The sequence below is a fragment of the Argiope bruennichi genome, chromosome X1 (genome assembly GCF_947563725.1).
Source record: "Argiope bruennichi chromosome X1, qqArgBrue1.1, whole genome shotgun sequence".
Classification (NCBI taxonomy): Eukaryota; Metazoa; Arthropoda; class Arachnida; order Araneae; family Araneidae; genus Argiope; species Argiope bruennichi.
In genome coordinates this window covers 104,559,748-104,576,626 of record NC_079162.1, presented here as the reverse complement: position 1 = coordinate 104,576,626, position 16,879 = coordinate 104,559,748, and the positions used below count along the sequence as shown (strand labels likewise).

The following is a 16,879-nucleotide window of genomic DNA, read 5'->3' as shown; positions in this document are numbered from 1 at the left end:
TGGGCGCAAGGGCAGTGACGTCAGCAGTGAAGGGAATCGATATTGCTGCAGTATGGGCTCTTGGAAAATTTTTATGGTGGTATTTCTTTGAGCCTTATTTTCCTTCTCTTAAACTACATTCAACTTTTCCGTTAGGATCACGCGCTCTTGGTTACATTTTAATAATTTTCGATTGAATAAAAGAAAGATTTGAGGGATAAAAGGAAGTCAGCAGAATATTTTGAACGCACTCAGCATTTTTGCAACGATAAAGTGCTTTTTATCTATTTTTTTAAAATAGAAACATGAATCATTTTTTAATATGACAGACTTCACACTAAAATAAAGGGAAAAAATTTATTTGAAAAGATTTGGCTATATAATTTCAAAATTAGAGAGCAAAAACTATTTACATACTCTTTTTAATATAAAATATTTTTTTTCAATTTAAAAAAATATTTTATTATTAAATTAATTAATGAAATTAATTTCTTTCCTTATTTTCGAATTACTAAATTTTCCTACAAACATTGATAATACATATGAACAAAATTCTCTTCCCCTTAATACATCATTTCATCAAAAATTCATCAGCATTTAATAAAAAAAGTCCTGTTGTTCCAAAATGAAAAAGAGCTTTGAAAAATAAACACAATAAAGCGAAACAAAGAAAACAGTAAAAAAATTTTTTAAACATAGTAAAAGAAATATAGTTGTTAATTAAAAATTAGAGTAGGATTGATAAAAAATATTAAAAGAAATAAACCAGATCATTCATAAATACCAACAACTTGTTCTATTTCTACCAGAAATCACCTTTCATGGATGCCAAAATCAGGGAGCCGTATTCAATTGTAGAGTGAAGAAATTCTTTTAGTCAAATCGCCGTATTTCCGGTATATAGTTTCATCTGTAATTTAATGATTCATAATATTCTTTATACCTAAAAAATAAAAAAACTTTTCAGTGATAAAGGGAAATATATATGTTGACTGGATTTTTAGAAACAATATAACACATTTTTTTTTTTTTCTTTTCGAATTTGCATTTTTTGGAAGTATTTCGAAATTTCCTCATAACCGAGTTAGAAATATTAACATGAATATGCTTCTTTAAATTAAGAACATCTCCATTATTTCTTCAGAAATGCTAAAAACTTTATACAATGTTCTGAAAAATAAGTGGAAATAACTTAACAGTCGTTGATTCTGAAAGCTATATCGAAACTTAGTTTTTTTTTTTTAGTTTAAAATTTCCTTTCGGAAATCATTATTGGTTCGCATTTACAAGGAGCATGAGTATGCATCTAGATATTACAGTACAAAACGACAAAACTGTCGAAAATAGAAAATTAGCTTCAAGAATGAGATCGGATATAAAGGATTACTTAAAAAGTAACAGTAAATTAAAATTCAAAAGTAAACACCCACTTTATAAACTTTTCTTTATGTTAATGAAATGATTAATCGTAAGTATATCTGCTCAAAGCAAAATACAATTTCAAAATGTTTAATATTAAATATTAAACATTTGTTAAATTTAATCGTGTATAATGTTGCTTATTAATGATTACTATAGCAATGTACATTGACTTCAAAAATTCATAAAGCAAATGCATAGACAAAGTATTTCGGTTTTTTGAAAATTTCTACACATCAGGAAATTGCTTGTTTAATGCCGAAATTACTCCCCCCTCCTCTTTTTTTCCCTGCTCTTTCAAAATACTCTATCAAATGTTATAGATCACATGGATATTTTTTAATCGTAATGGCTTTTTGGTAATCGTAATAAAGTTCCAAATAATGCTATGACAATTAAGTCAGACATGATTTGAGTCTATACTCAGATCATGCAGATAATAATACTCAGATTGTTAACTTCTTTAGAAATGTACGCGAAAGCGTATCATCTGTTAATTCAATTGTTTTAAACAACGTTTAGTAACGCTGCAAGATATTAGCTTAGGAGATCTACCTTATGGAACAAGTTATAACTATTAAAAATAATTTAAATAGCTTTTAAAGGAATTTAAATATTCCTACTGATTTGCGGCCGATTTACTTACATATCTTATAGTATAAGTCAAGAAAAGAAGAAAAAATGTGAATATGATTTATTTTTCAAGCATTATCTATTTTATATATATGAAAGAAAATGTCTAGATTTTGTTCCAGTGTAACACGATGGCGAGATAGTAAGCTGAATCTTTGATTGAATTTCTTCGCAAAACAAGAACGACTAGGAAGCAAAATAGTTCTGTTATAAATAAATGAACAGATGAAATTTTATGAACTTAAGTTTCCTGTTACTGGAACATTCAAGAATTTTAATATTATATATTCTTCTTATTCCTCTTAAAATATTTTGAAAGAAGAAAAATTTTTGACATTAATGCTGTAAAATGATAACTATCAAGATTTGAAAGTTATTTTCTGACATCGAAAACAAGAACGTGAAAGAAAACAAATTATATAAAATGATAGACAAATAGTTTCCATGTTTCGTACATTTTTTAGATTATGCTAAACTTTTTTATTCAGAACGAAATGAGTAATTGAAAGTAGATAATTTTTAGATCCAAAATAAAATTTAGTTAGAGCTGATTTCAAAATTTTTGCTTCGGGGTTATTTTTGAACAATAATTTATGAACTTTATAATAGTCAATGTTATTAACAATAAATGAAAAGTTATTTAATAAACAACGAGTTTTGTTTCTTTCAGAAAGTAGCTAAATTGAAACCAATCATAAACTTTCAAAAATGTTTCCAAACGAGTACAAAAATTTCTTTTGATTCAACTGGGAATTAAAAAATAACAAAATATAGTGGGGGAAAAGAAGCGATTTTCCAATTTGTATATTTCCCCCTTTTTGCATTTTCATACCGGGAAGTGGCATGGAGAAACGTTAAGAAGAAAAAATACCTTAAATGTTTTACGTTGCTGTAAGTTACGACCGCTTTCCAACAGATCCTACAATATTTTCCCCTCCGTAGAAATAAAAGGGGATAGATTTCTTTGCACATAAATCGGCAGCCAGAGAACTGGGGAAAAAATTAAACGGCCCCTTTGGTATATAACGGCGCATGAGAACTTTTGGGGGCTTTGCAGCGAATATACATTGATTTCTCCCAAGGACGTTCGGAGGTTGTTTTTTGTCTCCTTTTCTAGATGAAAAGAAGGAGTTCATATAGAAGAAAGCAAAATATGTCCCTTTTAATGGAAACGAGGTTCAGACACATGAAGTAAAAAGGGAATTATTTATTGCTACAGATATCATAATTTAACTTTCCATGTCCTCAGCACTTAATCTTGTTTCAAATAAACTTTTATTTTCAACAGTGACATTAGAGCGAATGAATGATTTTTATTTTAATATCTTGTAAATAAATAATACCACTAAAGTTTAAAAAAATTTATTCGATTTGTGAAATTTGCATGAAGCAATGAATTTCTTCAGACAAGGCACTTTTTTTTCCACATTTTTCTTATACATTTTTAAAGACTATTTTTAGTTGTCGAAGAGTATAAAATTCTTTGACAAGTTTAAAATAACAGACAAAGCATTTTTTTTCATAAAAGGGGACTCGAAATTTCTTAATCAAGTTATCAAATATCAATTATTTATTCTATTTTTCGCTCCTTACTTTCGTCATTTCATTTATAATTTTTTATTCTTATTTCTTTCATTAATTTTATTTTAGTTTAGTTTGTCACTAAGAGCTTTTTCCTACACCCTGCAAGAAAATAAAGAAATGTCGAGTTGCAACTAACGTTTCAATGTGCATACAGGTGAGTAGATAATTAGCACTTTAAACAAAGAGAAAGCACATAGGGCTGATAAACCTCTAAAACATTTATCAACTGTAATGTCATTGCCTACATTAAAATATAACTTCATACGTGCAAAGTGACAACGATGGTTGAAAATTTTTTAATTTAACCCTTAAATGCATGAATTTTTATTTTTAATAAATAAAATTTGAAATCAGCTGGGAAATGGGTGTTAATGGGAAAAATACAAATAATAATAATAATAAGATTTTTTTTGTATTAAAAAAAACATTGATGTATTTGATCAATCACACCTTGAGTTCTACAAATCTGCTGACTATAATAATACAATCTTTAAAGTACAAAAAGTACCTCTTATTACATTACAAAACATGGAAATTCAGAAACAATTATTTTCAGCACCTAAACATAAAGGGATATTGCATTTGCTGCATGACTACTGTGTACATAGTGGGATTTTAAACCTCAATCTGTTGATTAGGCCAGTGACAAACGTCATCTTTTCGTACATCTACAGACGGCAAAGGATGAGATGACTTTCTATATTTAGTGAACTTATGTAGAACCGATTTTGCATATCTATGCAAATTTACATCACAAAAAAGCTATATTTTTCTTGTATACATTTATCAATATATGCAAAAATATATACGTTATTCGTTACTCTTACCTTGTATCTATCAAAAAAATTTCTTGTATTACTTTTATATAAAATAATTGTAATTCGGAACACCCGCAAAAACGAAATTGCATTCAAATAGCGCGCCAACAATGAAAATTGTCACAGATAAGGAAATAAATTGGCAATGATTCTAGTTGCGTTCGGAAGCAATAAAAAAGTTTTGGTAAAATTAAAATAAAAAAAAATACTATACAAAGGTTGCTACATAAAGAGATAAGAGGTTTTAAGTACACGATGCAGATCTACGTCGCTATGCACTTAAGGGTCAATTAACATTCCTTACAGGCAGTAACTGTGACTTATGTTATAGTGGCAGTGAGAGACCAGCTGAAATTCTAGTATCTTCGTCATCTTTACTTTCATTATGACAAATTTCGCTCTAAAATAACTCTCGAGAAGCTTCAAAATATGAGGTTAGTCTAAGCAAATTGAACAAATTAAGACTATGAAAAAGTGAGAATTACTGAAGTATACTTAAAATTTTTTATATAACTGAATACATTTTAGTTTTATGTTATTTACATCTATAAAAGATTTTTCCGATTATTTTTTAGACATAATTGAAAAAGAAAGTATTAACTGATGAATACATTTTTAATTATGTTTCCCAGATATATAGACATACTAAAAACCTTTGCCGTTATTTATGGCATCCTGTTATTCCTGCCAGAACCCCACTCAGCTGCATCAATGAATGTATAATGTAAAAAAAATTGCTATATGATAGTGTTTAATAATATAATCGAAGTAGAATTGCATCTTTCGTTTAACGGTAGTCAATATATTCAGTACATATTTCACTTAAAACAATCAACAATACTATGAGACTAATTAAATAGTCTTCCAATAAATTTGCATGAAATGAAATGTTTTCTCTTAAGGAACACATTCTTTTGCTGTTGAAATTATGCAAAAGATTAATATCAAACTAAATAATTTTCTGTTATTAAAAATTAGATCATAATAATCATGTGGTAAAATAAACATGCCGTTAAAAATGTTAATGTCGTTAAGCTAAATCATTTTAAGTTTTGGAGCTAATTATCTTTATGTCAAAAAATAAAAGAATGTTTGATTAATGATTGAGCACAATGACTAAAACACTTATCCAATTTTCTACTGTTTTGCTTACATGCTAAAATTTGTTTTCTAAACTTTTGTGAAGAATTTGATGAGACTTATTATAATTTCAAAAAATCATTCAAGAATAGCATAATATAAACCTTTTCCTCTTTTTGAATGATTTAAAATTCATTGTACAGATAGCAGTATTTGCTAAAGGCTGACTAAAAAATGTCAAGATGCCTTAGAATAGAGATGCATCAATTTTTTTTTTTTTTTTTTTTTGCCGTTGCTAATAGGCCAGTTGATGAAATAATAATGCCTTTAGAGCAAAATAATGCACAATTCATTTTAAAAAGTAGGCTAATCGTCAATAAAATTGTTTTACTATGCTACTGAATTTCAAAAATGTGTCATTTCGTCCAACAACTAGCAGATTAAAGTTATTGATATTAACAAAAAAATGTTACGAATTTGGATAAATGTTACATGAAAGACAGATAATTATTTCTTTCAAAAAATAACTCTAATCAAATAAATATATCGTCCCCGACACATTCTATAATATAAACTAATCGTTTTTTTACATAGACAAAAAAAATATTATAATAAATTACTATTCCATTCCACTATTTAAAATTTACCCATTCTTTTCCAATATTAATGTAAAAATTATTTATATAATAAATTATTTATAAAAATTTCATATTTAGATTTTCTTGGAACAAAAGTTAAAAACTACAAGACTTTAAGTAATTCATTTCATATAAATATACTGTAATTCACTGTAAATTTTGACTGCTGATGGGAAAAGTTTAACTTAAAACAATCGATCGAATCGCTAGGATATCATAAATTAAAAAAAAAACAACCCTTCAATATTAAATAAAATTACGCAAGTAGTAAAATTTAGATACTATCATTGTTCATTCATATTCTTTAAAACATTTTAACAGTTATATAAAAATAAACAAAATACTTTCGATCTGCAATTGTTTAGATCAACTTCAGAGAAAAAAATAATATTGATTAGTTTCTACATGAATACATTAATGAGTCCCTACTGCAATAAAATAAAATAAAATACATTGATTAAATAATATGAAACACTGTCAAAAAGCGATTAATATACATAAAATGATCTCGTGTTTTAAATTTTTAAACTTTGGCAGAATATAAATGATAAAGTAATTCAGATGCAAATGCGACTAAAAATGTTGCTAAAATGATTCATATCAAGCAACAAAGCAGAACAGTTTAAACAAATGCATGATTTTTGCAATTTTTAGGATGACTGGCCTTGATCATTTAAGTATTATGAGTCATCAATGCGAATAATAATAATAATAAATAAATAAATAAATAAATAAATAACAAAATCTCGGCAGTGAGTTTTCGTGTACATTTTCTACTGACAACATGGAATAGAAAATTAAGTTTCTTTTCAACAAATATTAGCTGGTAAAGAATTCAAAAAATTAATTTTTAGGATAATATTACACTTTTTAAAAATTGATCTTAATGAAATATTATTAAAAAAATCTTGCCTATTATCCGAAGAATGGATTTCTGGATATCAGATCAAACATTGTTTCCTTTGATTCTCAGGTCTATGGCACAAGTCTATCCAGTCAAGCTTTCAAGTGATGTACCAAGTTTTAAAAAATGGGGCGTTTCTCTGTAACCCCTGGGTCACATAAACAGCATTATAGTGAACACTATAGAGCATGTGATTGGTTGTGATACTGGATCAAGGAATACGAAAAGAGTATCATTCCTTACATTATCATACATTATGCTATATACGGACCACAAACTATTTTGATCCAATAAGGATGAAGAAAATGACCACTCCCATCCCTTTACCCCACTTTTTCTAGAGAATTCGTTTTTAAAGGATTGGCCATTAAAAAGTGTCGGTTAGAGTTAAAAAGCAAAGTTAATTATAAATGCAAGCAATTTTTTGCTAGCTGCGAATAACCATTTGAGAATTTTTTATCTGTAAGAATTAATAATGATTTTAAAAAATTAGTTTTAAATATTTAATAACAAACAGAGGTATTAGAAAAATAAAAACTCCCAAAAATTCTTTTTATATGATTTAAGAAGTTCTAACCTGGAAAATGCATTTCTTATCTATTAAATTAAAATAATGCAATTTTATCGTGAAGACAACAATTCTTATTAACAAGCTGAATTGTAAATCCTTTTTTTTTCGTTTTATAATTTATACATGTTACCGAGCACGTTAAATTTAATCATATGTACTTCAGTTATCATTTTAAGTGCGGATTATATGTGAAATACATACTCGTTTCATTTGGAGTTTCTTAAATTGTAGAATCCTGCATGGTTTCACAGAACTTTCGTTTCCCCTATTTCTTTATATTTTTAAACAAAAATAAAAGTATTTTTAAATTAAATAACTCATGAAAACAGTTGCCATGTAATTCTTTTGAATTGCATTTATTTATCAATACATAATTTCCATTTTGCACACATTTAATTTTGGAGTGTAGAATCGTTTATAAGAATTGGAGTATCGAGAAAAAGAAAAGAATTTAAGATGCCAAATTTAATAAAATAGACAAAAGTAGAAAGAAAAAAAAGATGAATTAGTAACTTATTAATTTCTGTGGAATGTTATTCAGGTTAGATTTATTAGTTTTTTTTACTGAATTTAGATTAAAATAAGTTAATTCTTTCCCTTTATCTGAGCTATTTCTGCAAAATTCTTGCGCACTTATTGAAATTTCATTTTGCGAATTTAATTGAAATTTTTATTTTTTATGAATATTTCTTTCATAATACTTTTTTTGTGAAATTCTTTTATCAATGAAAAATCTCTACATATTACGGCAATGCTCTTGCAACAAAAGCTCGCGCTTAAGCTTCGAAAACTAACTCAAGCGAAAGAAAGGAGTCATTCCTTAGCTTATGAGTTTCGAAATGAGATCTTAACCTCCATGAGAGCTTTCTTTCACAGTGAAAAATATTTTTATTAGTTTCCAACGCCATCTGCCAATTGTATGTTGTGCTTATGATTTTATACATATTGCCTCAGAGGATAGGCAGGCATGCAATTACGCATTTCAAATTTCGTTATTTGAGAATGTAGTAAGATTTTCGTGATTTTAAAGAATTATTAAACTATCCATAAATGCCTTACGTTCAATAATTTTTTTTTTTTGACATCAAAGCCTTTTTTTTGTAAAACGTAATGATAACTTCAAGAGTTCTATCTTGATCGTAAGGCGTTGGATGATGAAATGCTTCAACCTTTTTTTGAAAGTCGTAGAGTAAACATCTGAATTTACTCTTGTAGATTATTCAAGGTTCTTAATCCCAAATTGCTGTTAAAAATGCCTTAATCGTAAATAAAAAATAAAAAGAAGTGTTAGAAAAAAAATCCAAAAGAAATGACTGATATTTTTATAAAAAAAAGTTAACCAATAATTTGTAAATACTGGAATATACCGTTTATTAAACCATAATATACATGTAGGCTTCTATCGAAGATAAGAATTATTCAAAAACATTTTCATGTCAATTTTTGTTATTGATCATTTTGGTGAATTCGTTTATCCGCGGTTGCAGCCCGTTAATCCGCAGATAATCGGGATTGTACAATACCTAATAACAGAAACAAAATTAAAAAGTCATACGAAGCGTCTATATACATATTTAATAATTTTTCAACACATTAATTAAATGGCTGTCACAGAAACCAAGCACACATTTAGCTTAGAGATCCAAAAGACTAATAAACGATTTTACGTATAAGGTTTATGTTTGAAATGCATATTAATAGAATAAAAATAAAAATATAGTTGTTTAGTATGCTTCTTTTAGAGTCTCTTTCAAGCCATTTTTTTTAGTTTCTTGAATGTTTCTGTAATTCAGAGACTTCATTTGTGTGCAGACTTCTCTTGCTCTCCCCCCCCCCCTTTTTTTTTCTTCTTTTACACTAACGATATTGTGGCAGGCAATATTTCGCAGAGATCATAGAATTTCTAGCAGAACTTATATCTCAATACAACATCGCAAAAATTAAATTTGGAAACTTTTAAATATGAAAGAGCCATTTTGTGATTTTTTTTTGCTGTAAAGATTCTAAATTAAAAGTTATTTTACGCCTAACTATTGTGCTCCTGCTTCATAATTGTGGCTTCTCAAACTTATCAGCAAAAATCAAATCCTTCAACGATGCTATAATTTGATGAAAAAATTACACATTATATATAAATATCTTAAGCATTCCGTGGATTTTTAATTGAATCAGCAATACAGCTCATTTCCGAAACAGCATCTAACTAGAAAGTAGAGAAAATAGTTAAGGGTTAATTAATTTTAAATGTATTTTTTCTTAGAAGTGTTTCTCTTAATAAAATTATAAATAATAATCCGAGTGTTTATTTTAAATTTGTATTAGAAATCTAACATATGATTTAAAGTAATTATATATTCGTCGCCAGTTTGTTACAATTTAAAAAGGTAATCGTAATTTTGAAACTTGCATAAATTTATATGAAATTAATGTGGAAGTAATACACGGTTAATTTTGTTCCGACGTATTTCAATTAGTTTACTCCCGTTAACTTTAAAATTATTAGTTGACTAATTTTTAAAGAAACCAGTGATTTTACTGTTAACTTGTTCAATTCAACCTGTAAAAGTGAATAGCGTTGTGGTTTTAATAATTAATCAGCTTGTATTTTTTAAATAAATTTGGAAACAAACAATCGTTTGGAAGTGAATTTGCTAACCAATTTTTATTTTTAGCCTCTTTTTTCAAAAAATTGCAAAACATTTTACATTAAAATACTAACATTGTATTAAACTAAAAGATAAATTTTTTAAGCAGCCAAACAATTACTAACTTATTCTATATCCTCCCTCACATTGATAAAAAATATCCGATTAAATTTTTCTATTTGGCAATGAATACGAAGAATTTTTCTTTTCAGTAAATAGCTGTGCATTACTATTATATATAAGTTTAACTTATATATAATAGTAACTTATATATAATATAATCATACTTATTTCACTTTTAATGATAGGATGAAATTTAATTTCCGCAATTCACCTAAATTTACAGAAAAGTTTAAAACTTTTGAAAATTTCTTGCTGTTTAAATGTAAGTAACTATTTCACGTTTCTTGCAAGTAGATGGTAATTGTAATTCCCAAATTAAGTTATTCAGGCATTCGCTAGTTTCATAAACATTATTTATAGAATCATACTTTTTAGAATTTTTTGCTTTGTGCTTTAAACAGAAATAAATATTGGTAGAATTTTTTTTGGTAGAATGGTAGATGTTTTTTTTTTTTTTGCTGTGGACTCAAACTGACTGAATAAAAATTTCATTTTGGAATTTGAATATTTTTATTGTTTGCTTCAAAGTGAGATTTTCTTTCGTTTAAAAGAGCATTTCATGTAAAAAAAAAAAAAAAAAATACTGCATATTTTTAAATTTGCGCAAAAATTCCGTGCTATTGTTTCTTAACTTACTCAGACGCTGTTATTCAGCAGTTTTTGAATTATTTTTTTAAACATTAGTTTTTCAGTATTTTCTCCATACTTAAAATATGCAATATGTATAAGATATTCTATAACATTTTAATTTGTCTAAAAAATCTGAAAAGATTCTGTAACGAGAGATTCAAATAGTAAAAATTCCATCTGATACAGTGAAGAGAATTTAATATTATTTATGCTTAACTTTTAATTTTAATTGATACATATACATCGAAAATAAACAATTTCCAATAACCACAATTACGCAGAATATTCTGTAGCAGTACTAATTATGGAAATTAAGCGCTAGTAGAAGTAAAAAAAGAAAAAAATCATTCATAGTTACCGACACTTTAGCTGCGAAATATATTTGAAAAATTTCAAATATTTTTGTAAAGGATAATTTTTCCAAACCAGACACTCAATGGAGAATCTGAGAACCTGGAAGAAAAATACAATGATATTATTTGTTGTGAAGTTTTAAATAAATCAGTACAAAATGTATCTTTTACTTAAGTAGTATTTTTGCGCCTTATATTTCAGTATTATAAAAGGGCATACGCTCTGTCATAAAAACTTTATATTATTATAAGGTAAATAGATTGTTCAATAGCTAGTGACATCACTTTAAAAAAATTTAACAGAAGTGACCAAACACTTCTGAAAACAATTGCTGCAATTAAACACTTACAATTGCTGTAATTTAATATTCTGTGCTAGAATAAGGTGAGACAGATTTTTTTTTTTTTTTTTTTTTTTTTTTTTTTTTTTACAATTTTAGCTGTTTAATAAGATTTACATTTAAAAATGAAAATGTAGTACTGAATCAGCACTTGAATCTTGTTTATAACAGTAAATGTATTGACCAAATAAGTTTTATCTATTAAAACGTATTAACCGTCTCTCGATAATAATTTTTAAAATAATAGGCGAGTCTGGCACCATAAATTGAAATAAGTGAAAAATAAATTTTCTATAATCAAATGATATTGCTATTTGTAGTTTAATCTTTTTAAACATGCGAAACACAAATTACAAAATAACTAATTGTTGTAACTTCATTACTAATTTTAACAAGCTTCTCTGGCTTACGTAAATAAACTAACAATAGTAAAATATTATTTCTTTTCTAAAAATGGAAAAAGCAATCATTTGTGCGGTTGACTACGCTTTATACCACGAAAAATACGAATCGTGATATGCGTCCGTCTGAAGTGACGATATGAAGGGAGAAAAATGTAGACTACCAAACTTATCACAAATAGTTTAAATTTAGAAAACAAGATCATATCGCTCAAAAATAAAATAAAAGGATTCTTATCATAAGTAATATATGATTCTTATAATATACAATTTTCCCGAGACAGCGTTTCTATTGTACAATATGGTAAATCACTAGAAGTAGAATCTCGTGGCGGGGCGTCTGCACGACCTGGAACAATGAAAAAATATTATAGTACGACAGAGAAGAAATTATCCTGCCTCTTTCTGTTGTAAATACTGACTTTTTATATTGTGGATCCCTAACCAAATGGGATAAAGAACGAAAATTTTGATAACTCGTGCTTTTGTTCATTATTCGTTAATATAAGCGAGATAACTAAGTAAATACATAAACAATAAAGTTCTTTCTCAAGATATTTACCGACTTGGGCGACTTGCTGAATTTCTTGCTGGAAATAATTTCAAATCATTTATTTATACTTAGATACTCTAAATTGTTCCCCAATTAAAGCAGTTGAAATTTTTGTCGTCATTTACATTCGTACTTTTTCAGAAAATTTACACTAGTTCTGTCCGTTGTGCTTTGTGGATCTGAGTCTTTGTTATTTCACCTAATACTTTAGCTTCAATCTGAAATTATTATACTTCATTTAATCCATGATCTTATTTCCATATTCCAAATATATTTATATTAAAAATGTAAGGTTGGTAAATAGAATCATTAATCATCGTAGTTTTATGTATATAACAGGATATGTGTTGTAATTAATGTAATAAATCCCTTAAAAGATTTCTTTTGATTTAATGCAATACAATACGAAAGCGATACTTAAGCTTAAAGAACGGGGATATATTTTTATGTATTCAATTATATTATAATGAAGAGCAATAGTATTTAAAAATGGAAACAGCAAAAAATTATTGTTTACGTCTGAACTTAGCCTTTAAATGCTACTAACCCAATAATCCCTCAACCCCCTCCAAAAAATGAAAAACTATTTAAAAAATTATTCAGAATGCAAAAAAAAAAAAAAAAAAAAAATAAATAAATAAAAAAAAAAAATAAGCCGCATCTTTATACCTTGGCTTACAGCAAATGGAGAAAAATTCCAGGCTAAAATATTTGTGGCAAAAATTGAAAATGATATGCATTTTATTACAGCAATTAAAACTGTTGTAAACTGTATTTTAAAATTTAATTAGAAGTATATTAAAAATAGAGAAAAAAATGTTCTCTAACTTGAGGTAAGAAAAAGAGTAATATTTTGAATTTTAAAATGATAAAAAAAAATCATTTTCGAAAATATTATATAAAGTATAAAACTTTTGAAATTTATAGCGGAAAATGGCATTATTTACTAAATTTTCATTTAAAATTAAATGTAAATAATAAAAATTTCAAAATGTGAATAATTAAATTTTACTTAGTTTTTAATTCAATTAAAATAGTGTCTCTCCGAGGTGCTTTAAAATTAAAGCCGAGATACCTAACCGCCATTGTCAATTAACTAATTGGTTCTCCGGAATATTGCAGTTACTGTCTAAGTAATAATAAGTGAATTTATGGCTATTAAAAATTTCTCTTTTACTTAGAAAGATCGAAAAGTATCAATTAAAAGAAATCTGAAATTTATACAAAAATTGCTCACCCATAACATGAATCAGCATGACTTTTAAATATTTTGAGTTAAAAATCTGAGGATGGCGAAATTAATAGCAAAAGGAAAGAAGAAAATCAGCAATTTAGATAAACTACAAATTACCTGAAACTGCATATAAATTGCATAAATTATAGTTGTGTGAATATATCTATATATAAATTTTTTTCCCAGTTTCTTAGTTATGATGTCTAAAAGAATTGGAAATATTTATTATAATAACCTTGACGTTAAGATAAAACAAAGAAGTTTAATTAGATACCAAAATAAAATTCAACTGTATGTATTCAATTGTACCAAAAAAGCATGAATTTGAAGTTAGCGGGGAAAAAAAATCTTGCTGAACAAAGCTTACCAACTGAAATTAAAATAATATAATCAAATAATTTTAATTTCAGCCTTTCTTCGATCTTTTTGAACTGAAGTTGAAAATCAAATTTTAAATTTGTACAATATAAAACTGCAGGAAAGTGAAGAAAGAAAAAAAAAAGGACAAACCTCGTGATTATAGCTTCAACAATCGTAAAAATAATGTATATTTAGCAATATGGTGAAAGAATGAAATCAAGTTTATTTTCGATACATAAGTAAAGAATAATAAGAATTGCTGCACTCTGTATGTGCTGAAATCAAAAATATTTTGTTAAATGAAATTTTTGAAATAAGGGAAAATTTTGTGACAGTTAGATTGGTATGATTTCAAGGATATATATTTTTTAATTTTAAAATTTTGTGAAATTTATCACAGCGCGGAACCAGTTTGAGAGGTTTTTGTGAAAAAACGCCAAAATTTCGCTTCATTTGTAAATAATGATAATTCTAATTAAAATTTCGAATAAATCGCTCCATGTTACACAATCCCACCTTATAAATTTGAGCCAAATTTTCTATTTCTTGTTCAATGTTTCTTAGGTCTGCCTTGTAAAGCTTACATACTCATTCACTTTTACATATAAATTCACTTTTATTACTAGCAGTGATATCAGCTGCTTTTTATTCATTATTTATCAAACAATGCTTTCTTTGTAACCTTATTTTCTCATGCATATATATTTATATATATATATATAGTAAATATTACTATAATGACGTGAGTTTTTTTATGTAGAAAACGAATCACGGAATAGAAAACAACCGTATAATTGTGGCTAAATATAATTGTAAAATTACTTAAATGAATAAAAAAATGGGTGTCTTAAATTAAAATAACTAATTTAGATTTGTAATAATTTAATATGAAGGTTTTTTTTTTTTTTTTTTTTTTTTTGTAATAAGTAAGTATAATAACCTATTTACAGAAGAAAAAAAAAGTGAATTAAATTAGCCTTTGGAAAAACAGTAAAAAGAGAACTTGAAATAATTTAGCAGTTTTTAATTTAGAGTTAAATTCCATATCTAAATATATCAATACTTACACGTTTTATTTAAACAAACCATATTTATAAACAAAGAAATAAATATCTGGAAAGTGACAAAGGATTTTATTCATGTTTAAACCATTTTCAAAAATAATTATTTAATTGTAAATTCTTCAACTGTTAATTTTGAATTTATTGTTATATTTTGTTTATAAAGTATAGAATTATATTTAAAGCGAAAAAAAAATTCTGACTTACGGATACGCTACAAAAGTTGTGAAATTAAGACATTTGATAGAAACACATCATATAATGTCATGTGTAATATTTCCTTTTATTATTCTATCTATTTACACATATTACCAGCATCAGTACAAGTATTCACAAATGACATTCTCAATTTAAATTGCTGAAGAATTTTATATAAAAACATTAGTAAGGACTTTTTTGTTAATTAAATGCGTAATCAATTGATTCGGAAATTCTTTCCCAAGTTAAAAATCATTTTAAATTTGCTCACTTAAATATATATTTCTTTTCTAAGTTTTTCAGCTGAAGTAACTTCAAGATTTCAACATATATTAAGAGGACTAAGAAAAAAAAAATTCCATATCCTTGAAAAATTATGTAATAATTTTTTAAATACTTAGAATTTTCTTATACTAAATATTACACAGCTCTCAGATGTATCTTTTTATTTCCAGTTTTTAATGCTTTTGATATTCAAGATTTCAACGTATATTAAGAGGACTAAGAAAAAAAATTCCATATCCTTGAAAAATTATGTAATAATTTTTTAAATACTTAGAATTTTCTTATACTAAATATTACACAGCTCTCAGATGTATCTTTTTATTTCCAGTTTTTAATGCTTTTGATATTCAAGATTTCAACGTATATTAAGAGGACTAAGAAAAAAAATTCCATATCCTTGAAAAATTATGTAATAATTTTTTAAATACTTAGAATTTTCTTATACTAAATATTACACAGCTCTCAGATGTATCTTTTTATTTCCAGTTTTTAATGCTTTTGATATTCAAGATTTCAACATATATTAAGAGGACTAAGAAAAAAAAAATTCCATATCCTTGAAAAATTATGTAATAATTTTTTAAATACTTAGAATTTTCTTATACTAAATATTACACAGCTCTCAGATGTATCTTTTTATTTCCAGTTTTTAATGCTTTTGATATTCAAGATTTCAACGTATATTAAGAGGACTAAGAAAAAAAAATTCCATATCCTGGAAAAATTATGTAATAATTTTTTAAATACTTAGAATTTTCTTATACTAAATATTACACAGCTCTCAGATGTATCTTTTTATTTCCAGTTTTTAATGCTTTTGATATTCAAGATTTCAACGTATATTAAGAGGACTAAGAAAAAAAAATTCCATATCCTGGAAAAATTATGTAATAATTTTTTAAATACTTAGAATTTTCTTATACTAAATATTACACAGCTCTCAGATGTATCTTTTTATTTCCAGTTTTTAATGCTTTTGATATTCAAGATTTCAACATATATTAAGAGGACTAAGAAAAAAAAATTCCATATCCTTGAAAAATTATGTAATAATTTTTTAAATACTTAG

General features: G+C 26.2%; 1 protein-coding gene across 1 annotated transcript in view; it reads right to left on the bottom strand.

Moving 5' to 3' along the window:
• Positions 1-16,879, bottom strand: part of LOC129958307 (homeotic protein ultrabithorax-like) — a 135,505-nt gene that overhangs the window by 112,424 nt on the left and 6,202 nt on the right. Inside the window, exons 2-3 of the mRNA XM_056070700.1 lie at positions 11,383-11,477; positions 796-922 (exon numbers count right to left, since the gene is read on the bottom strand). The gene's annotated coding sequence lies outside the window, so the exon portion shown is untranslated. The remainder of the gene's footprint in view (positions 1-795; positions 923-11,382; positions 11,478-16,879) is intronic.